Source organism: Schistocerca americana, chromosome 4 (genome assembly GCF_021461395.2).
Source record: "Schistocerca americana isolate TAMUIC-IGC-003095 chromosome 4, iqSchAmer2.1, whole genome shotgun sequence".
NCBI classification, from domain to species: Eukaryota; Metazoa; Arthropoda; class Insecta; order Orthoptera; family Acrididae; genus Schistocerca; species Schistocerca americana.
Genome location: NC_060122.1, coordinates 166,754,043 through 166,771,925, shown reverse-complemented (window position 1 = coordinate 166,771,925; position 17,883 = coordinate 166,754,043).

Here is a 17,883-nt window from a genome sequence, read left to right as displayed (position 1 = left end):
ATTCTGAAGCTGTGCAATGGCCATCTTTGGCAGGTTTCATGGATACTCAATTGCATTGATGTCTGGGGACTGTGACGGCCAATGCATTTGGCTGATGTTGCATCTTTGAAAATACTGAGACACTGTTACAGTGAGGTCTTGCATTGTCATCGACTAGGATGAAGTTGTTACCGACTTCATGTCTGTAGTGGCTTACAATTGTTTGTAAGGCCTCCTGGAAGTATCAGGGACCAGTCAAATTGCCTCAGACGGGAATTAGATGGGCGGCAGCCCCATCATTAGTGCCGCCCAGAACAGTACACATCCAGCTGCAAACTGGTGGTCTTCCTGAATGTATCGGCGTTCCTGGTGCCGACTAGCGCTTCTCGTAATCTTGAGTCTGGCCGCAAAACGATCCTGGTCTCATCAGAAAAAATGACATTACTCCATTCCGCAATGATTCAATGTTGATGTGCAAGAGTACAGGCCCTTTGATACCATCGGTTCTGTTGATTCAGTACAAAACTTTTCATTGGCTTTTTGGAATGAGGGTCACCCTGACGCAATTTTCTACACGTTGATTGGTCTGAGATAGGAATCCCTGTTGCCTGGGAGAAATCATTTCCACTATTTCTGGCAGTTGATGTTGGGCAACTGCGAGTTGACATCTAGGTGAAACCATCCTGCTTTGGCGTTGTCATACGAGGACGACCACTGGGAGGTCTATCATTCACATTTACTGTCTCTCTGTACTTGCTCTACACCATAGACACAATACTTCGAGTGTCACGTGATCGATAGGCAACATCTTTATGTGTATGACCCGCTGAAAGTAAAGCCACTATCCTGGCTCTGTCAAAGTGTTGAATTCCTCTAGACGGCATGCTACTTTAGTGCTGAACGCGAACTGAATGAAGCTGTTGTAGATACTGGACTGCTCGCTGCAGCAGCGGTATGTTTACATGACTGGGAAACGGCCACAAAGCATGCCAGTTGTAAACACCGTCCAGTATATGGGTTCTAACTGCATAATGCATGAAGTGCCTATGCCAGTCACATCTCTAGTGTCGTAAACTACCTTTTACGATAATATTCCAAAATTTCGTTGAGCAGTGTATAAATATGTTTCATAGTTTCTGAACAAACCAAGAAAATGTGACAAAGTGATACAATAACAAGTAAATTGTTTGTGAAATGATTAGTCTATAGGTAAGAAATAAAAATAAAGCTGATTATACATGATTGATATCATGTATAGCCCAACAGAATCAGAAGTTCAATGTGTAACATAGAGTCTTATATTTTAAAGAGTATTTGAGCGTAGTTGTCTGGTGGCATTTCACTTACATGGGAACAGTCTCAAGTGCAAATGAAATAATTTGATGAATCTTGGTGAGTGTGTAAAGAAGACAAAATAATGCAATACATGTTTTTGCGTTTGTGCCCAACATCACTTTGAAGAGGTAATTTGGCATATTGTGTTCAGACAGAATATCTTCAAAATGATGATTTATAAATAATGTTTTTATATAAAAGTTGGTATCTAATTAACATTCTTGAAAAGTGTAAAATCAATTTTTGTAATAACTTGAAATTCTGCAAAATACCCAACCACCATGAACTAATTTCGAAAAATGAAAACTTTTGTTACAACATAAATCAAAAAAGCTTTCAAGTCATATTCATCCATGTGTAAGAGAATCTGACGATAACACAATTTTTTTCCCTCACATGGACAGAAAACGTCTTTCAAATATCTTTTGACCTCGTCAGACGTTTGTTTATCAGATTTTAATGCTGTCACAAGGATATTTGGGGCCTCAGTTAGCTAATTCTCAGTCGAAACTCATCATTATTTTCTTTTAAAACAATAAAAAAGCTGATGGTCAATGCAAAAAAAAGTTTTGATTATTATACCCACGGACAAGAAACTTGTTCATCTGGTAATCTCAAAGGGCTCAATAGCACAGGTACAGTCATGGGACGTATACAGCTTTCAATGTTGGAAGAACTTCATGAGAAGATTTGGAAATCTGTTTTTTGAATGATTATGATATCAATCTCCACTTGAGAAGCTATATAATAAAGCTGCAGAGTACATAATCATTTCTCATCACCAAGGCTTACCAATGTACTGACACATGCCTGACATAAATCAGATATTTAGAGGGTCACCTCTCACTATTTGAAATCCTGATGAATTTTGTTTTATATTGTGTTTTCTGTTGTGTGTATTATGTGAATAAATAGCATTAATTTTATATGTATGATGTAAAATAGTTATGTTTTAAGCATTTCTTTGCAGATTATCATCATTGTAACGATTTTCTATCATAATAATGAGTTACTATTAATTTCAATTAATGGAATACATGTGTGTGAAATGGTAAACTGAAAAACAAAACAATGTTATTGAAAAACATAAAATTACAATTAAAAAATAGAAAACATAAGTAAAAGAAATAATTAAAGTAATAATGAATGTTTAGATATTTTAGTTAGGTATGTTAAAAATACTCTGACAGCACAATGTGTATAGCATATTTTCCAAAACTGATAGTTCAGGAACCAGATTTATTACACCTGAATGTATGTGGCTTGAAAGGTTTTTAATGTCTTGTAAAAAATGTTTTCATTTTTCAAAATTAATTAATGATGATGAGGTATTTTGCAAAATTACGAATTATTACAAAAGCTGATTATACAGTTTTCAAGAATATGAATTAGATATCAATTTTTATGTGAAAATCATTATTTACAAATCATCATATTGAAGATATTCCCTCTAAACCTAATATGCCAAATTAAGCTTGAGGTATGTTTTACCCCTTAAAAGTGAAACAGGGCAAAAAATTATATGTATTACATTATTTTATCCCCTATACACACCCACCAAGTTTCATCAAGTTTATGTATTTACTCTTGGGCATATTTCATTGTTAGTGATTTTATGATGTCACTGGTGTGTGAGCATCTCAGCTGCTGTACATGATTTCGAGCTTAATTAAAAGGTGCAGCAAATGTCTCTCTAACGTATCTTTCTTCTTCCTTTTAGAGAAATTGTTTCACTAACATTTGACAGTATTTTTGCGAATTATTATATTATAAATTTTACACATAAATGCACAGTATATCAACCAAAATAATTGATATCTTTATGAATATTCAGTATTTATCATTATAAAAATTACCTAAAGTGCGAGATTCTACCTCAAAGTGTGCTTGTGGCTTTTACAAGTAACAGAAGGTGAGCAAAATGTGGCAAATAAGAACTGGTGGACAGTTCTCAATGTCTAGTCCAGACTTTTATGCTGTGCAACTATTAGTACGCTAAGGTAGCGATACTGATGGATCGCTTTATGGGGAACATGTATGGATGGACTGCTAACCAACCCATATTGCAGATAGCGTAATGAATCAGTCTGTTACTCTTTGAACTAAAGTCCACTGTGGGTGAGACAAAGATGAGTCGATTGCCAAGTAATGATACTGATTGTAAACTTAAGAGCTCTGCTGGCATGTGATTTCCATGTCACCATTCATGTTTGTTCCACCTTCTGAGATTCAGAAGCACCCAGATCTGGTCTGAAACTGCTCTGAACATGGCTCTGCTGAGGTTTTGCACTGATTATGTGCTTCGTCGGACTTGTCGGGCCCTGGCAGTCAAGTGTAACAAGGGTAGATTTGCCGAAGAACCTAATGCCATATACGAGTTCGTGAGATGTCGGTGCTCTAGCCCTGGTGAAATAATATTGGCTGCGCCAGACTGAGGGAAACTAGACGAAAGTTTCAGGCCATGGAAATGAAAAAACCCACAGTTTCGACCACTTTTCATTTAGGGAAAATAAATGTCAGATCCCTGGAAGCCAAAGATGGGTCAGAGGAGTTGGAAGAGGTGTTAAATAGTATCAAATGGGGTATAGAAGGTTTACTAAACTAGTGATGGGTAAATGAAGACCAAATAGAATTAAAATTAGTGTATATGTTTTACTACAAAGTGACAGGGCATGGAGGAAATTCAGATGTCAGCTCCACTGTTAATAAGAAAATTTAAAACAATGTTACAGATACTGATATCTTAAGACACAACAGACGTATTTATCGCAAAAATAAACAAAACATATTTCATGTAAATCATTATAGTCTACTAATGAATGTGCGCTCATTCTCATTAGGAGGTTGAAGATCTTACTAAGTGTTTCGCAAGATGGAAAAGAACAGAAAATGTCGCTACGAGATGACACAGGGAGATGTTAATCCGAAACTGGAATAAAACATAAAAATACAGGATTTCCAGTAAAGGAGCCTTGATTTAAAAATTAAATGTCTTCAGAACTAAGATCGATAGACGAGTCCAACAAAAGGTATTTTTATTGTGAGAGCTGTAAGAATTCTATACATAAGTTATACGACAGTTCCAGAGTAGTTCGAGAAGCTGAAAACTGACGGCGCTGTTGGCTGTACAGCTCATAGAGTATCAGTGTTCATAACTGGCGGTGTTTGAAGCCACATCACATTCTTTTCGAAATATTCATCAATCGCAGCACTGAGGTGGCGAAATGGACAGTAAAATTTGCCATCATACCCTGTAGTGTCTCAACGGAAATCGATTCAGATGCTATGCAGATTACCCATTCAAACTGCTCCAGCGTGGTGGGATGGGTCCGGTTAACAGTGTCTTTCAATGTAGCCCACAAAAGAAGTCACAAAGAGTCAAATGGGGCGAATATGGAGGCCAGTCCGTCCCTGTGTCAGTAAATTTGCAGTAAACCAATGCAGTCTCTCTATTCCCGAAGTATTCATCAAGAATGCAAAACACCTGTTCGGTAACATGTGGTCTGGCCCCATCCTGCAAGAGACACTCTGTGCCTACTCCACGCTCAAACGCTAGCTGTGTGGAGACATACTGTTCCAAAATTGCAACATAACGGTCACTAATGATCATTTCTCCCATGAGAAAGGGCCAATAATGCCATTGTTGCGTACCGCAATACAAACAGTAACTTTGGGAAAATACAGCGGTTTGTCTTCACACAACTGGGGATTATCGGAATCATGCAATCGTCAGTTTTGTTTATTCACGCCTCGATTCAGATAGAAGTGTGCTTCATGTGTGAAACAGATGCAGCCGGCAATAACTACTTCATTATCAATCATTGTGAGACTCTGGTTCGCAAAGTCAGTCCTTTGTCCCACAGATCGTACAGGTACGGCCTGGTGGCTTTGGATTTCGAATGGAAACATGTGTAGGCTCTCTCTCAGTATTTTCTGCATGCTGGGGCTCCGCAAACCAGTCTCTGCTGCAATTATTCGTGTGGATTTCCTTGGATTTTGCTGAATAATTCCAGAAACAGTGGCGACATTTTCAGGATTTCTAATCTGTGGTAGTCCAGTACCAGAAAAACACGTTGTTCAGTGAAGTATACTATTTCACCTTTTTCCTTCAGTACGCTAACCTCCTCTTACGGTTTAGTGCTGGTAATGATCGAACTGAGATGCGGAGCACTATTTATAGGCACTACGTATTTCGATTACAGCGCCATCTGTTAGCAGCTTTTGGAACTACAGGATGGGGCAAATAAAAGTGGTCTGGAGAACAGAGTTCCGCGGTACAAAGAAACACAGCAGAGGAAAGGGAATACAGTTCTAACCTGACAATAGCAGATGCTGAAAGTTACCACCATTCATTTCTTGGTACTTTTGGGCCCTGGTCAGCAAGCTGCTGAAGGAGGATCGAAGCTGGACTGCTGGAGTTGCTGCTGTCTCATTCGAAATGTTCTTCTGGAGTTCTTGAAGACTATGAGGCTTGTTGCGTTACACCTTAGACTTGAGGGCTCCCCACACGAGGTAATCGCACACTGACTGTTCAGATGACCTGGGCGACCAGCTAGGGCCGCGACCAGACTGATCTCTTCTGACAGCTGTGTCAGGCGTGAAGATTGTGTAAATGTGATCTATCCTTTTGGAAGAAAATGTAGGTCTTTTCGTCCTCAGTTAATGTTGCCACAAATGGTTTCAAAATGTTGGCAATTTAACGTGCCGAAATCAGTATCTGAAGAAAGAATATGGGACCAATAATGCAGCGTGCAGACGATGCACACCAAACCGCAACCTCCTGATCTTGCAGTGTTTTTTTGTGGGTTACGCGGATTTCTCGCTGCCCAGAATCTGTGATTTTATGAGCTGACATAACCACTTAGGTGAAACCAGGCTTCATCAGACATAAACAACAGATCCATGTCCAGGCCATTCATTGTTGTCTCAGTGAACAGGCACTTAAAAAACTGGAGGCTCTGAGAAGCACGTGCTGATTTTAATGCATGAACAACAGACACTCGGTAGGAATGCATGTGCAGGTGGAGTATTCGTTCGCATGATCGGCATGATATGCCGGTCTCTTGCGACAGACGTCGGGCTGATTTGGCAGGACAGCAGCCACATTTTCTAGTGAGCGGGCACATTTCGGAATGTTTCTTGACTTGTTCAAAACAGATCCTCTCTGACGCCACTTTCGGACTATGTGTTGATGGCATCGTTGCTAGCAGTTTGACACCATTAAACTTTTCAGCAAACAACTGGCCACACCGTCTCCACGACTTTGTTGTCACGTAATTCTCCACAATGAACAACCGCTGCTCCACTGTGAGTACCATTGCTCCCTTTGCACAGCTCCACTCACACTGACACAGATCGCACTGCGCTCTGAACCAGTGCGGATCACGTGGCGGACGTACACGTGATGTGCGCGTCACAGGGCGGGATTATAAGTACACATTCACGTTCAATCGTATCTACTCGCTAGGGGCACTTTTGTTTGCCACATCTTGTATTTCGAAACAACTGTACAACTTCTGTATAAAATTCTTACAGCTTTCACAATAAACATGCCGTTGGCTGCCCTCGTGTCTCGATTTTAGTTTTCGAGATATTTAATTTTGAAGCAAGGGTATCCTTCGCTGGACGCCCTGTAACTAAGCTTCATAGGGTATTTTCAAATAATATACCACAGATTATGGAGGTAGTAAGATAAAACAGTAAGCTGGAAGTAACTATTTTATCTGTTGTTGTTGTGGTCTTCAGTCCTGAGACTGGTTTGATGCAGCTCTCCATGCTACTCTATCCTGTGCAAGCTTTTTCATCTCCCAGTACCTACTGCAACCTACATCCTTCTGAATCTGCTTAGTGTATTCATCTCTTGGTCTCCCTCTACGATTTTTACCCTCCACGCTGCCCTCCAATACTAAATTGGTGATCCCTTGATGCCTCAGAACATGTCCTACCAACCGATCCCTTCTTCTGGTCAAGTTGTGCCACAAACTTCTCTTCTCCCCAATACTATTCAATACTTCCTCATTAGTTATGTGATCTACCCATCTAATCTTCAGCATTCTTCTGTAGCACCACATTTCGAAAGCTTCTATTCTCTTCTTGTCCAAACTATTTATCGTCCATGTTTCACTTCCATACATGGCTACACTCCATACGAATGCTTTCAGAAATGACTTCCTGACACTTAAATCAATACTGGATGTTAACAAATTTCTCTTCTTCAGAAACGCTTTCCTTGCCATTGCCAGCCTACATTTTATATCCTCTCTACTTCGACCATCATCAGTTATTTTGCTCCCCAAATAGCAAAACTCCTTTACTACTTTAAGTGCCTCATTTCCTAATCTAATTCCCTCAGCATCACCCAACTTAATTAGACTACATTCCATTATCCTTGTTTTGCTTTTGTTGATGTTCATCTTATATCCTCCTTTCAAGACACTGTCCATTCCATTCAACTGCTCTTCCACGTCCTTTGCTGTCTCTGACAGAATTACAATATCATCGGCGAACCTCAAAGTTTTTATTTCTTCTCCATGAATTTTAATACCTACTCCGAATTTTTCTTTTGTTTCCTTTACTGCTTGCTCAATATACAGATTGAACAACATCGGGGAGAGGCTACAACCCTGTCTTACTCCCTTCCCAACCACTGCTTCCCTTTCATGTCCCTCGACTCTTATAACTGCCATCTGGTTTCTGTACAAATTGTAAATAGCCTTTCGCTCCCTGTATTTTACCCCTGCCACCTTTAGAATTTTAAAGAGAGTATTCCAGTCAACATTGTCAAAAGCTTTCTCTAAGTCTACAAATGCTAGAAACGTAGGTTTGCCTTTCCTTAATCTTTCTTCTAAGATAAGTCGTAAGGTCAGTATTGCCTCACGTGTTCCAGTGTTTCTACGGAATCCAAACTGATCTTCCCCGAGGTTGGTTTCTACTAGTTTTTCCATTCGTCTGTAAAGAATTCGTGTTAGTATTTTGCAGCTGTGACTTATTAAGCTGATAGTTCGGTAATTTTCACATCTGTCAACACCTGCTTTCTTTGGGATTGGAATTATTATATTCTTCTTGAAGTCTGAGGGTATTTCGCCTGTTTCATACATCTTGCTCACCAGATGGTAGAGTTTTGTCAGGACTGGCTCTCCCACGGCCGTCAGTAGTTCCAATGGAATATTGTCTACTCCGGGGGCCTTGTTTCGACTCAGGTCTTTCAGTGCTCTGTCAAACTCTTCACGCAGTATCATATCTCCCATTTCATCTTCATCTACATCCTCTTCCATTTCCATAATATTGTCCTCAAGTACATCGCCCTTGTATAGACCCTCTATATACTCCTTCCACCTTTCTGCTTTCCCTTCTTTGCTTAGAACTGGGTTTCCATCTGAGCTCTTGATATTCATACAAGTCGTTCTCTTATCTCCAAAGGTCTCTTTAATTTTCCTATAGGCGGTATCTATCTTACCCCTAGTGAGATAGGCCTCTACATCCTTACATTTGTCCTCTAGCCATCCCTGCTTAGCCATTTTGCACTTCCTGTCGATCTCATTTTTGAGACGTTTGTATTCCTTTTTGCCTGTTTCACTTACTGCATTTTTATATTTTCTCCTTTCATCAAGTAAATTCAATATTTCTTCTGTTACCCAAGGATTTCTACTAGCCCTCGTCTTTTTACCTACTTGATCCTCTGCTGCCTTCACTACTTCATCCCTCAAAGCTACCCATTCTTCTTCTACTGTATTTATTTCCCCCATCCCTGTCAATTGCTCCCTTATGCTCTCCCTGAATCTCTGTACAACCTCTGGTTCTTTTAGTTTATCCAGGTCCCATCTCCTTAAATTCCCACCTTTTTGCAGTTTCTTCAGTTTTAATCTACAGGTCATAACCAATAGATTGTGGTCAGAGTCCACATCTGCTCCTGGAAATGTCTTACAATTTAAAACCTGGTTCCTAAATCTCTGTCTTACCATTATATAATCTATCTGATACCTTTTAGTATCTCCAGGGTTCTTCCATGTATACAACCTTCTTTCATGATTCTTAAACCAAGTGTTAGTTATGATTATGTTGTGCTCTGTGCAAAATTCGACCAGGCGGCTTCCTCTTTCATTTCTGTCCCCCAATCCATATTCACCTACTATGTTTCCTTCTCTCCCATTTCCTACACTCGAATTCCAGTCACCCATGACTATTAAATTTTCGTCTCCCTTCACCACCTGAATAATTTCTTTTATTTCATCATACATTTCTTCAATTTCTTCGTCATCTGCAGAGCTAGTTGGCATATAAACTTGTACTACTGTAGTAGGCGTGGGCTTCGTATCTATCTTGGCCACAATAATGCGTTCACTATGCTGTTTGTAGTAGCTTACCCGCATTCCTATTTTCCTATTCATTATTAAACCTACTCCTGCATTACTCCTATTTGATTTTGTGTTTATAACCCTGTAGTCACCTGACCAGAAGTCTTGTTCCTCCTGCCACCGAACTTCACTAATTCCCACTATATCTAACTTCAACCTATCCATTTCCCTTTTTAAATTTTCTAACCTACCTGCCCGATTAAGGGATCTGACATTCCACGCTCCGATCCGTAGAACACCAGTTTTCTTTTTCCTGATAACGACATCCTCTTGAGTAGTCCCCGCCCGGAGATCCGAATGGGGGACTATTTTACCTCCGGAATATTTTACCCAAGAGGACGCCATCATCATGTAATCATACAGTAAAGCTGCATGCCCTCGGGAAAAATTACGGCTGTAGTTTCCCCTTGCTTTCAGCCGTTCGCAGTACCAGCACAGCAAGGCCGTTTTGGTTATTGTTACAAGGCCAGATCAGTCAATCATCCAGACTGTTGCCCTTGCAACTACTGAAAAGGCTGCTGCCCCTCTTCAGGAACCACACGTTTGTCTGGCCTCTCAACAGATACCCCTCCGTTGTGGTTGCACCTACGGTACGGCTATCTGTATCGCTGAGGCACGCAAGCCTCCCCACCAACGGCAAGGTCCATGGTTCATGGGGGGGATTATAAGTACACATTCACGTTCAATCGTATCTACTCGCTAGGGGCACTTTTGTTTGCCACATCTTGTATTTCGAAACAACTGTACAACTTCTGTATAAAATTCTTACAGCTTTCACAATAAACATGCCGTTGGCTGCCCTCGTGTCTCGATTTTAGTTTTCGAGATATTTAATTTTGAAGCAAGGGTATCCTTCGCTGGACGCCCTGTAACTAAGCTTCATAGGGTATTTTCAAATAATATACCACAGATTATGGAGGTAGTAAGATAAAACAGTAAGCTGGAAGTAACTATTTTATCTATAAGACATTATTCTAGAAGAGAAAAAGAGAAAATGTTCTTATCAACTGTAAAATGGAATTCAGACTCGAAATGATTATGTTTTATTAATCAATAAAGAAAATATACTGGATATAGTGGCCTGAACTGATTTTTAAATTTCAGTTGGTCATAGAGTTGTAAGATGCAAAGTAAAGATAGATACAGAACTAGAAAAAGACAGATTTGGCAGGAGTGTAGATTAAGAGAATTTATTTGAGAATAAGGATAATAGATTCTGAGAAAGTTTGTCTGCATTTCAGCCAAATCGATACTAACAGCCTTTCAGAAACAAAGAACTGTTTCAATCTATGACAGTAAACTGAAGAATTAATACTACACTGGGCAAAGAAACTTGGTAACAGTGAGAAATAAAAAGTGGCCGAGGGGACGGGTAAGATGATTAAACAAAAGCAATCTCATTCTCAGCGGCCGGAGAGGATATTGTCAAATCATATTTAGAATAAAGTTCAAATCGGAAAGCACGGTCGTCAATGAAGTACAGCACTGAAAGCACGTTTATTACGAGTACCGATGTACTGCCGGAACAGAACAACACTGAATTCCTGTGCAGAGAGTACTGCTGTTATACAGACATCGAATATTCCAGAATATACAACCAGTACAAACATAAGAAATCTCCAGAACCCTCAGAAACGGTTAATGGTAAACAACAAATAATTGCTCATGGTCCGGTTTGAAGCGGCAACCCGCTGCACTCCAGTCAGTGTCTGAGACCGCTACACCACACTACGTGCGCCAGATCTCGGCACTCCTTTAGTGACCCGCTGTTTTAGATGTTCTCATTAGAGCCTACTGCAGCAACCTCGATCTACACTCATACTCATAAATTAAGGATAATGCTGATACATGGTGAAACAACGCTCTGGTGGGCAGTTTGCGGGTTTAAATCACCTTGGGGTACGACCATGGGGTGCATTTGACCTGCGGTCGTCGCACGGTGGCGCTGGCAACAGTCCACATACGCAGAGGTGTCTTCGTGCATGTCAGAGTACGGTGCAGTGAGTAAGTGCGCAGACGTTTTCAGACGTGCTAATGGTGACTGTGTATTGAAAATGGCTCAAAGAACACATACTGATGACGTTATGAAGGGCAAAAGACTAGGGCGACTGGAGGCTGGTCAAACACAGCCGGTCGTAGCATGGGCCCTCCGTGTGCCACAAACTGTGATCTCAAGATTATGGCAACGATTCCAGAAGACAGGAAACGTGTCCAGGCGATACAGTAAGGGGCGTTCACACAGTACAACACCACAAGAAGACCGATATATCACCATCAGTGCCCGCAGACGGCCACGGAGTACTGCAGGTAGCCTTGCTCGGAACCTTACCGCAGCCACTGGGACAGTTGTCTCCAGACACACAGTCTACAGACCACTGAACAGACACGATTTATTCTCCCGGAGACCTGCAAGGTGCATTCCACTGACCCCTGGTCACAGGAGAGCCCATAAAGCCTGGTGTCAAGAACACAGTACATGGTGATTGGAACCATGGTCCCAGGTTATGTTCATGGTCGAGTCCAGGCATAGTGTGGACAGTGATTCTCACCGAGTTTTCATCTGGTGTTAACCAGGAACCAAATGCCAATCCCTTAATATCCTTGAAAGGAACCTGATGGAGGTCGTAGTGTGATGGTGTGGGGTGGGATTATGACTGGTGCACGTACACCCCTGCATGTCTTTGACAGAGGAACTGTAACAGGTCAGGAGTATCGAGGCGTCATTTTACACCAGTACGTCCTCCTTTTTAGGGGTGCAGTGGGTCCCACCTTCCTCCTGATGGATGATAACGCACGGCCCCACCGAGCAGCCATCGTGGAGGAGTACCTTTAAAGAAAAGATATGATGCGAATGGAGTGGCCTGCCTGTTCTCCAGACCTAAACCCCATCGAGCACGTCTGGGATGGTCTCGGTCGACGTATCGCTGCCCATCTTCAAACCCCTAGGACACTTCAGGAGCTCCGACAGGCACTGGTGCAAGGATGGGAGGATATACCCCAGCAGCTGCTCGACCACCTGATCCATAGCATGCCAACCCGTTGTGCGGCCTGTGTACGTGTGCATGGTGATAATATCCCATATTGATGTCGGGGTACATGCGCAGAAAACAGTGGCGTTTTGTAGCACATGTGTTTCGGGATGGTTTTATCAACTTGTCACCAATACCGTGGACTTACTGGTCTGTGTCGTTTGTGTTCCCTATGTGCCTATGCTATTAGCGCCAGTTTTGTGTAGGGACACGTTGTGTGGCACCGCATTCCGCAATTATCCTTAATTTATGAACATGAGTGTAGATCTCGTCAGTGGTCCTCTGTATGGCAGCGCTGGCGGATATTCTCGTTCTCATCGTGTTGTCACGTCCTCTTCATTATGAACGAGCGTAGGAGGAGCACCTCACATTGAAGCTTCGCGATTGTAGAGTGTATCTTCAATTTCCTTGAAAGAAAAACCTCCAGTGTCAATCAACGCTCGTCAGGACTGTAGTAGAGCCTCGTACGATTTCTTTTTTCTTTTTGTTCCTGATGAAGGTCCATAATCCTCGACTTCGTATGTGACGACCGACAAGCGACGAAGAATACGGTACGGCCCAAAGCACCACTTTAATAACTTTTCCAATATCCAACTTTCTGCACAAGTGTAAAAACACATATCAAATCTCCCGCGCTATATCTCATTGGTTTGTGCTTGGCGTTATAGCACTCTCGGTCTTTCTCCTGGATGTCCAGGGCTTGCATGCGAGCCAGTTGCCCTGCTTCTTCAGTCCCGGTGATGAAGCGTTTCGCGCAGTCATCCTGAGCATCGTCCGGTTTTACAAAACTTGACATAGTGTGCTTGGAGATAAAATTTGCAATCACTGGTTTCGAAACAGATGTATTATCCATCTTGATTGCATTAATTTTTAAAATGACCAGTTTCGGTTCAGCACGAACCATCCTCAGATCTGATTGTAGTGGATATAAGGGTAATACATCCAACTATCAGCAAAATCCGTCACACAATAAAAAAATAATGCTACAGAGCTTGTAGCCTACTCGTAAATTTAGCTGATAGTTGGAAGGGTAACTTTTGTAACTGATGTAGTGAACTCTGAGGATGGTTCATCTTGAACCAAAACCGGTCAAATCGTTCAAATGGCTCTGAGCACTATGGAACTTAACATCTGAGGGCATTAGTCACCTAGAACTTAGAACTACTTAAACCTAACTAACCTAAGGACATCACACACATCCATGCCCGAGGCAGGATTCGAACATGCGACCATAGCGGTCATGCGGTTCCAGACTGTAGCTCCTAGAACCGCTCGGCCACCCCGGCCATCAAAAACCAGTCATTTATTAAAAATAATAATGCTGCAGTGATAATAAATCTGTTTTATAGTCCTGTTGAAAAGGGAACAGTGTATCCACTGCCGTTTCGACCTTGCGACTGTGGAGCAGAGAGAATGGTGCGAAGCCTTTAATGTCTTACTTCGCTGTATTATAGTACATGAATGTCTCTCTGGGTAGCATTGTGTTCCAATCTCTTTGTACGACAGTAACATACTGAAACCTGGTAGTCAAGGGAAGGCAGGATTCGGTTACGATTGTGGACGTGGCCGTAATCAGTTACTATTGGTTGGCTTTTGCACACAGTAATTCCAGACTCAACAATAAATAGAAATACCACACATTATCAATGGAGGAATAAACAACTGTGTAAATAATAGTATTTTCGGTGAGTTACAATTTAGCAAATCACCGTTAATTACAGGTACAGCAGAAAATGTTTTAAAAACAAGCGACTGTGATCGGGGCAGAAGGCCTTACACGCCAGCAAAGTCAATAAATTAAGAATTGTTTAAAACTCGCTGCAACTTAGAAATTACAGGTATTGAAATATTAAAGGTAAGTCGACACAAACACAGCAGAAGGCATCAGACACCAGGAATGGCGGTAAATAAGGTTTTAAGGCTTACTGCTAAAATACAAATACCAAATTAGAATTTTAAGGCAAATGACCACAATCACGGCTGAAGACCTTACACGCCAGGAATGGCAATAATATAAGAAATTTAGAAACCTGCTGTAAAACAGCAAATACAATCGCAAACGTTAATTAAAAAAACAAGCAACTGAACACCAAATGGGTGAAATAAGATGACGGTAAACTTTGTAACACAACCCTTAACATCCACTGAACACTACACAGCTAGATTTATTCCAGAAGGTGACCAGAACTATTAACTAGACATATATAATCTTTAATGTAGGCATTACAAGATTACAAGATATTGTAATAAATAATACAATAATAAAACACAAAGACCAGTACATAAGTCCCTTAAAGGGTACCGAGGCAGATTATACCCGCAGAAGGTGTGGACTGAAGGAGCGTTACACTGAACTATTGGCCATCAGACCTCCTTTTAGAACACACGTCTTACAAGAACCATGGGGCCACAGACGGTGCTCCAGGAATCGACCTCTGAGAAGGTCCGGCAACAAACACTTTCGCGAGCGATGAGATAGGCAGCCAAGAGTTGCATTCACTTAACAAGATGGTAACTCAGACTAGTGGTAGTCTGTCGAATGACTAATGATAGTGTTTCTGAAGCTACCTGACGTCCGATAAACGAAATGCAACGATGGAACAATACTCCAAAGTCGGGACCGGCGGTCTGTACTATGTCCCCAGAATACCGTGTTTAGAGCGCCCGGAACGAGAAAGGAATCACTACCATCAGGGTAGAAGAATCACCAACCAGCCTACAGTCAAGAAAGCTGTCAAAATGCACGCCTTACCGGACAGCAGCGGCAAGGCGAGGAAACGTACACTGCCGTTACATACACTAACCCATGGGGCAGGTAACTGGGGCGTTAGCGGCCACCAGGCAAGGAAAATAACCGCTGGTTGAACTTAACAAATTGTAACAAGTTGAAAGCAGTAAATAATAATAAGAAGTCGAGGAAAGCTAATCAGGTCCGACTTCCGCAAGCACTCCACTCACTGCTCTTCGCCTCGGCGACACTAGGAGCAGCAACACGAACCCAAGTCACTGGAGAATCGCGAGATGTCACAATGGTGGAGGTTTCTCGACTTGGATTGAAACGCACTCATCTTAAAGCTTGCTGTATCCGGTTTACGACGAGGTCGTACACCCCCGTGACCACAGCCCTTCTATCCAGCAGTCGATGCGTGCCGCCAGCGGTCCCGGCGCGTTGACACAGTGCGCGGACCTGGCTCCTCCTGAGTCCCCAACCGAACTGGCACACTCACATGACCCGGAAAAAACCACGACGTCTCCCCAAAGGTAGGGCAACAGTTACTACATATCGATAACCGCCGCTGCTGCCACTAGCGGACAGGCAACGCTTGCGAAACCGAGTGGCGCCAGTCAGCACGAGAAGAAGAGAAACAACTAAACGATAGAATCTGCCCTCCAACAGAGGGCAGAAACCTACATACAGCACCAACGCGAGCCATAGCAGGTGTGTGTGTGGTTTGAGGTTTTCGGGCGCTAAACAGCGGAGCCATAGCACGGCTCACATACATCGAGAGCACATTTGCCAACGTCTTATTAAAGTGTTGTGTGAGGCCATTCGTCTGTAGATGGTAGGCAGTTATCAACCAGTTAGCAATGTCGCAAAGTGCAATTAACTCTGATTCTAGTCTCATTGGGAAAAATTGGAAGATCGTCACTCAGAGTGATTCGTGATTCAAAACCCTGTCTTTCGCAAGGAACTTGGCAATTTCTGGAGCTTCGGCAGTTGGCACAGATATGGTAATGACGCGCCAGGTGAGAAGTCAGTGCAGACAGTTATCCATCGATTTCCATTCGTCGACTTCAAGAACCACCGAAAGAGGTCCATTCGGTGGAATGGTGCTGCATAGGCGCCTGATACTCTAGATGTCACGTTCTTCCATTGCTGGCATTCCTTACACTGCCTCACATAGTGTCTAACGGATCAGTAGACACCTGGGAAGTGATACCTGCAGGCACCGGTCTATTTGAGACCGCCTCCTCTCGTATTTCTATCAAGTGCCAGTTAAACTATACTCAAAGTACGCATTTTTACGTTAATTTTACGATCAAACTGTCTGTTTATAGAGCAATGAGTAATTTTGCGATTCAGTTGTAGTGGAGTTTTCATTTCTTATTTCCTTTAACTTTTAGAATTTACTGTGGTGTGTGATGTCCTGGACCGAGGCTCTGATTTTCTCTTGCGCTGAAATTAGCGAAGAATCTATCGCTAGCATTTCGTGCGTAGGCTGCGTGCCGAGGGTCACCAAGAGCAGGCAGGTAGGCTTGGCGGCAAGAGAGAGATCCGTACAGTTTTTGCTGCCAGCAAGGGAGCTCTTTCTGGCCGTGTCCAGTCGCCACGCTTCAGGCGCCTGCGATAGGGAGATGGGTAGAGGACAGTGCGGCGGGCCACAAGATAGTCAAACTGGGCTCCTAGCTACAGGACTCCTGGCAGACTTGCCAGTGGACGCTACCTTGCCAAAAAGTTTAAGACTGAAGAATACGGTGAGCAGAACTTTCAGTCGAGAAATATCACTTCTAGCCCCATATACATTCATGCTCATAAATTAAGGATAATGCTGATACATGGTGAAACAACGCTCTGGTGGGCGGTTTGCGGGTTTAAATCACCTCGGGGTATGAACATGCGGTCCATTTGACCTGCGGTCGTCTCACGGTGGCGCTGGCAGTAGTTCACATACACAGAGGTTTGTTGGTGCACGTCAGGGTACGGTGCAGTGAGTAAGTGTGTAGACGTTTCCAGACGTGCTAATGGTGACTGTGTGTTGAAAATGGCTCAAACAACACGTATGGATGACGTTATGAGGGATAGAATACTAGGGCGACTGGAGGCTGGTCAAACACAGCAAGTCGCGGCACGGGCCCCCCGTGTGCCACAAAGTGTGATCTCAAGATTATGGCAACGATTCCAGCAGACAGGAAACGTGTCTAGACGCTACAGTGCGGGACGTCCACAGTGTACAACACCACAAGAAAACCGATATCTCGCCATCAGTGCCCGCAGACGGCCACGAACTACTGCAGGTAGCCTTGCTCGGTACCTTGCCACAGCCAATGGAACAGTTGTATCCAGACACACAGACGACTGAACAGACTTAGTTTATTCGCCCAGAGACCTGCAAGGTGCATTCCACTGACCCCTGGTCGCAGGAGAGCCCGTGAAGCCTGGTCTCAAGAACATACATGGTCATTGG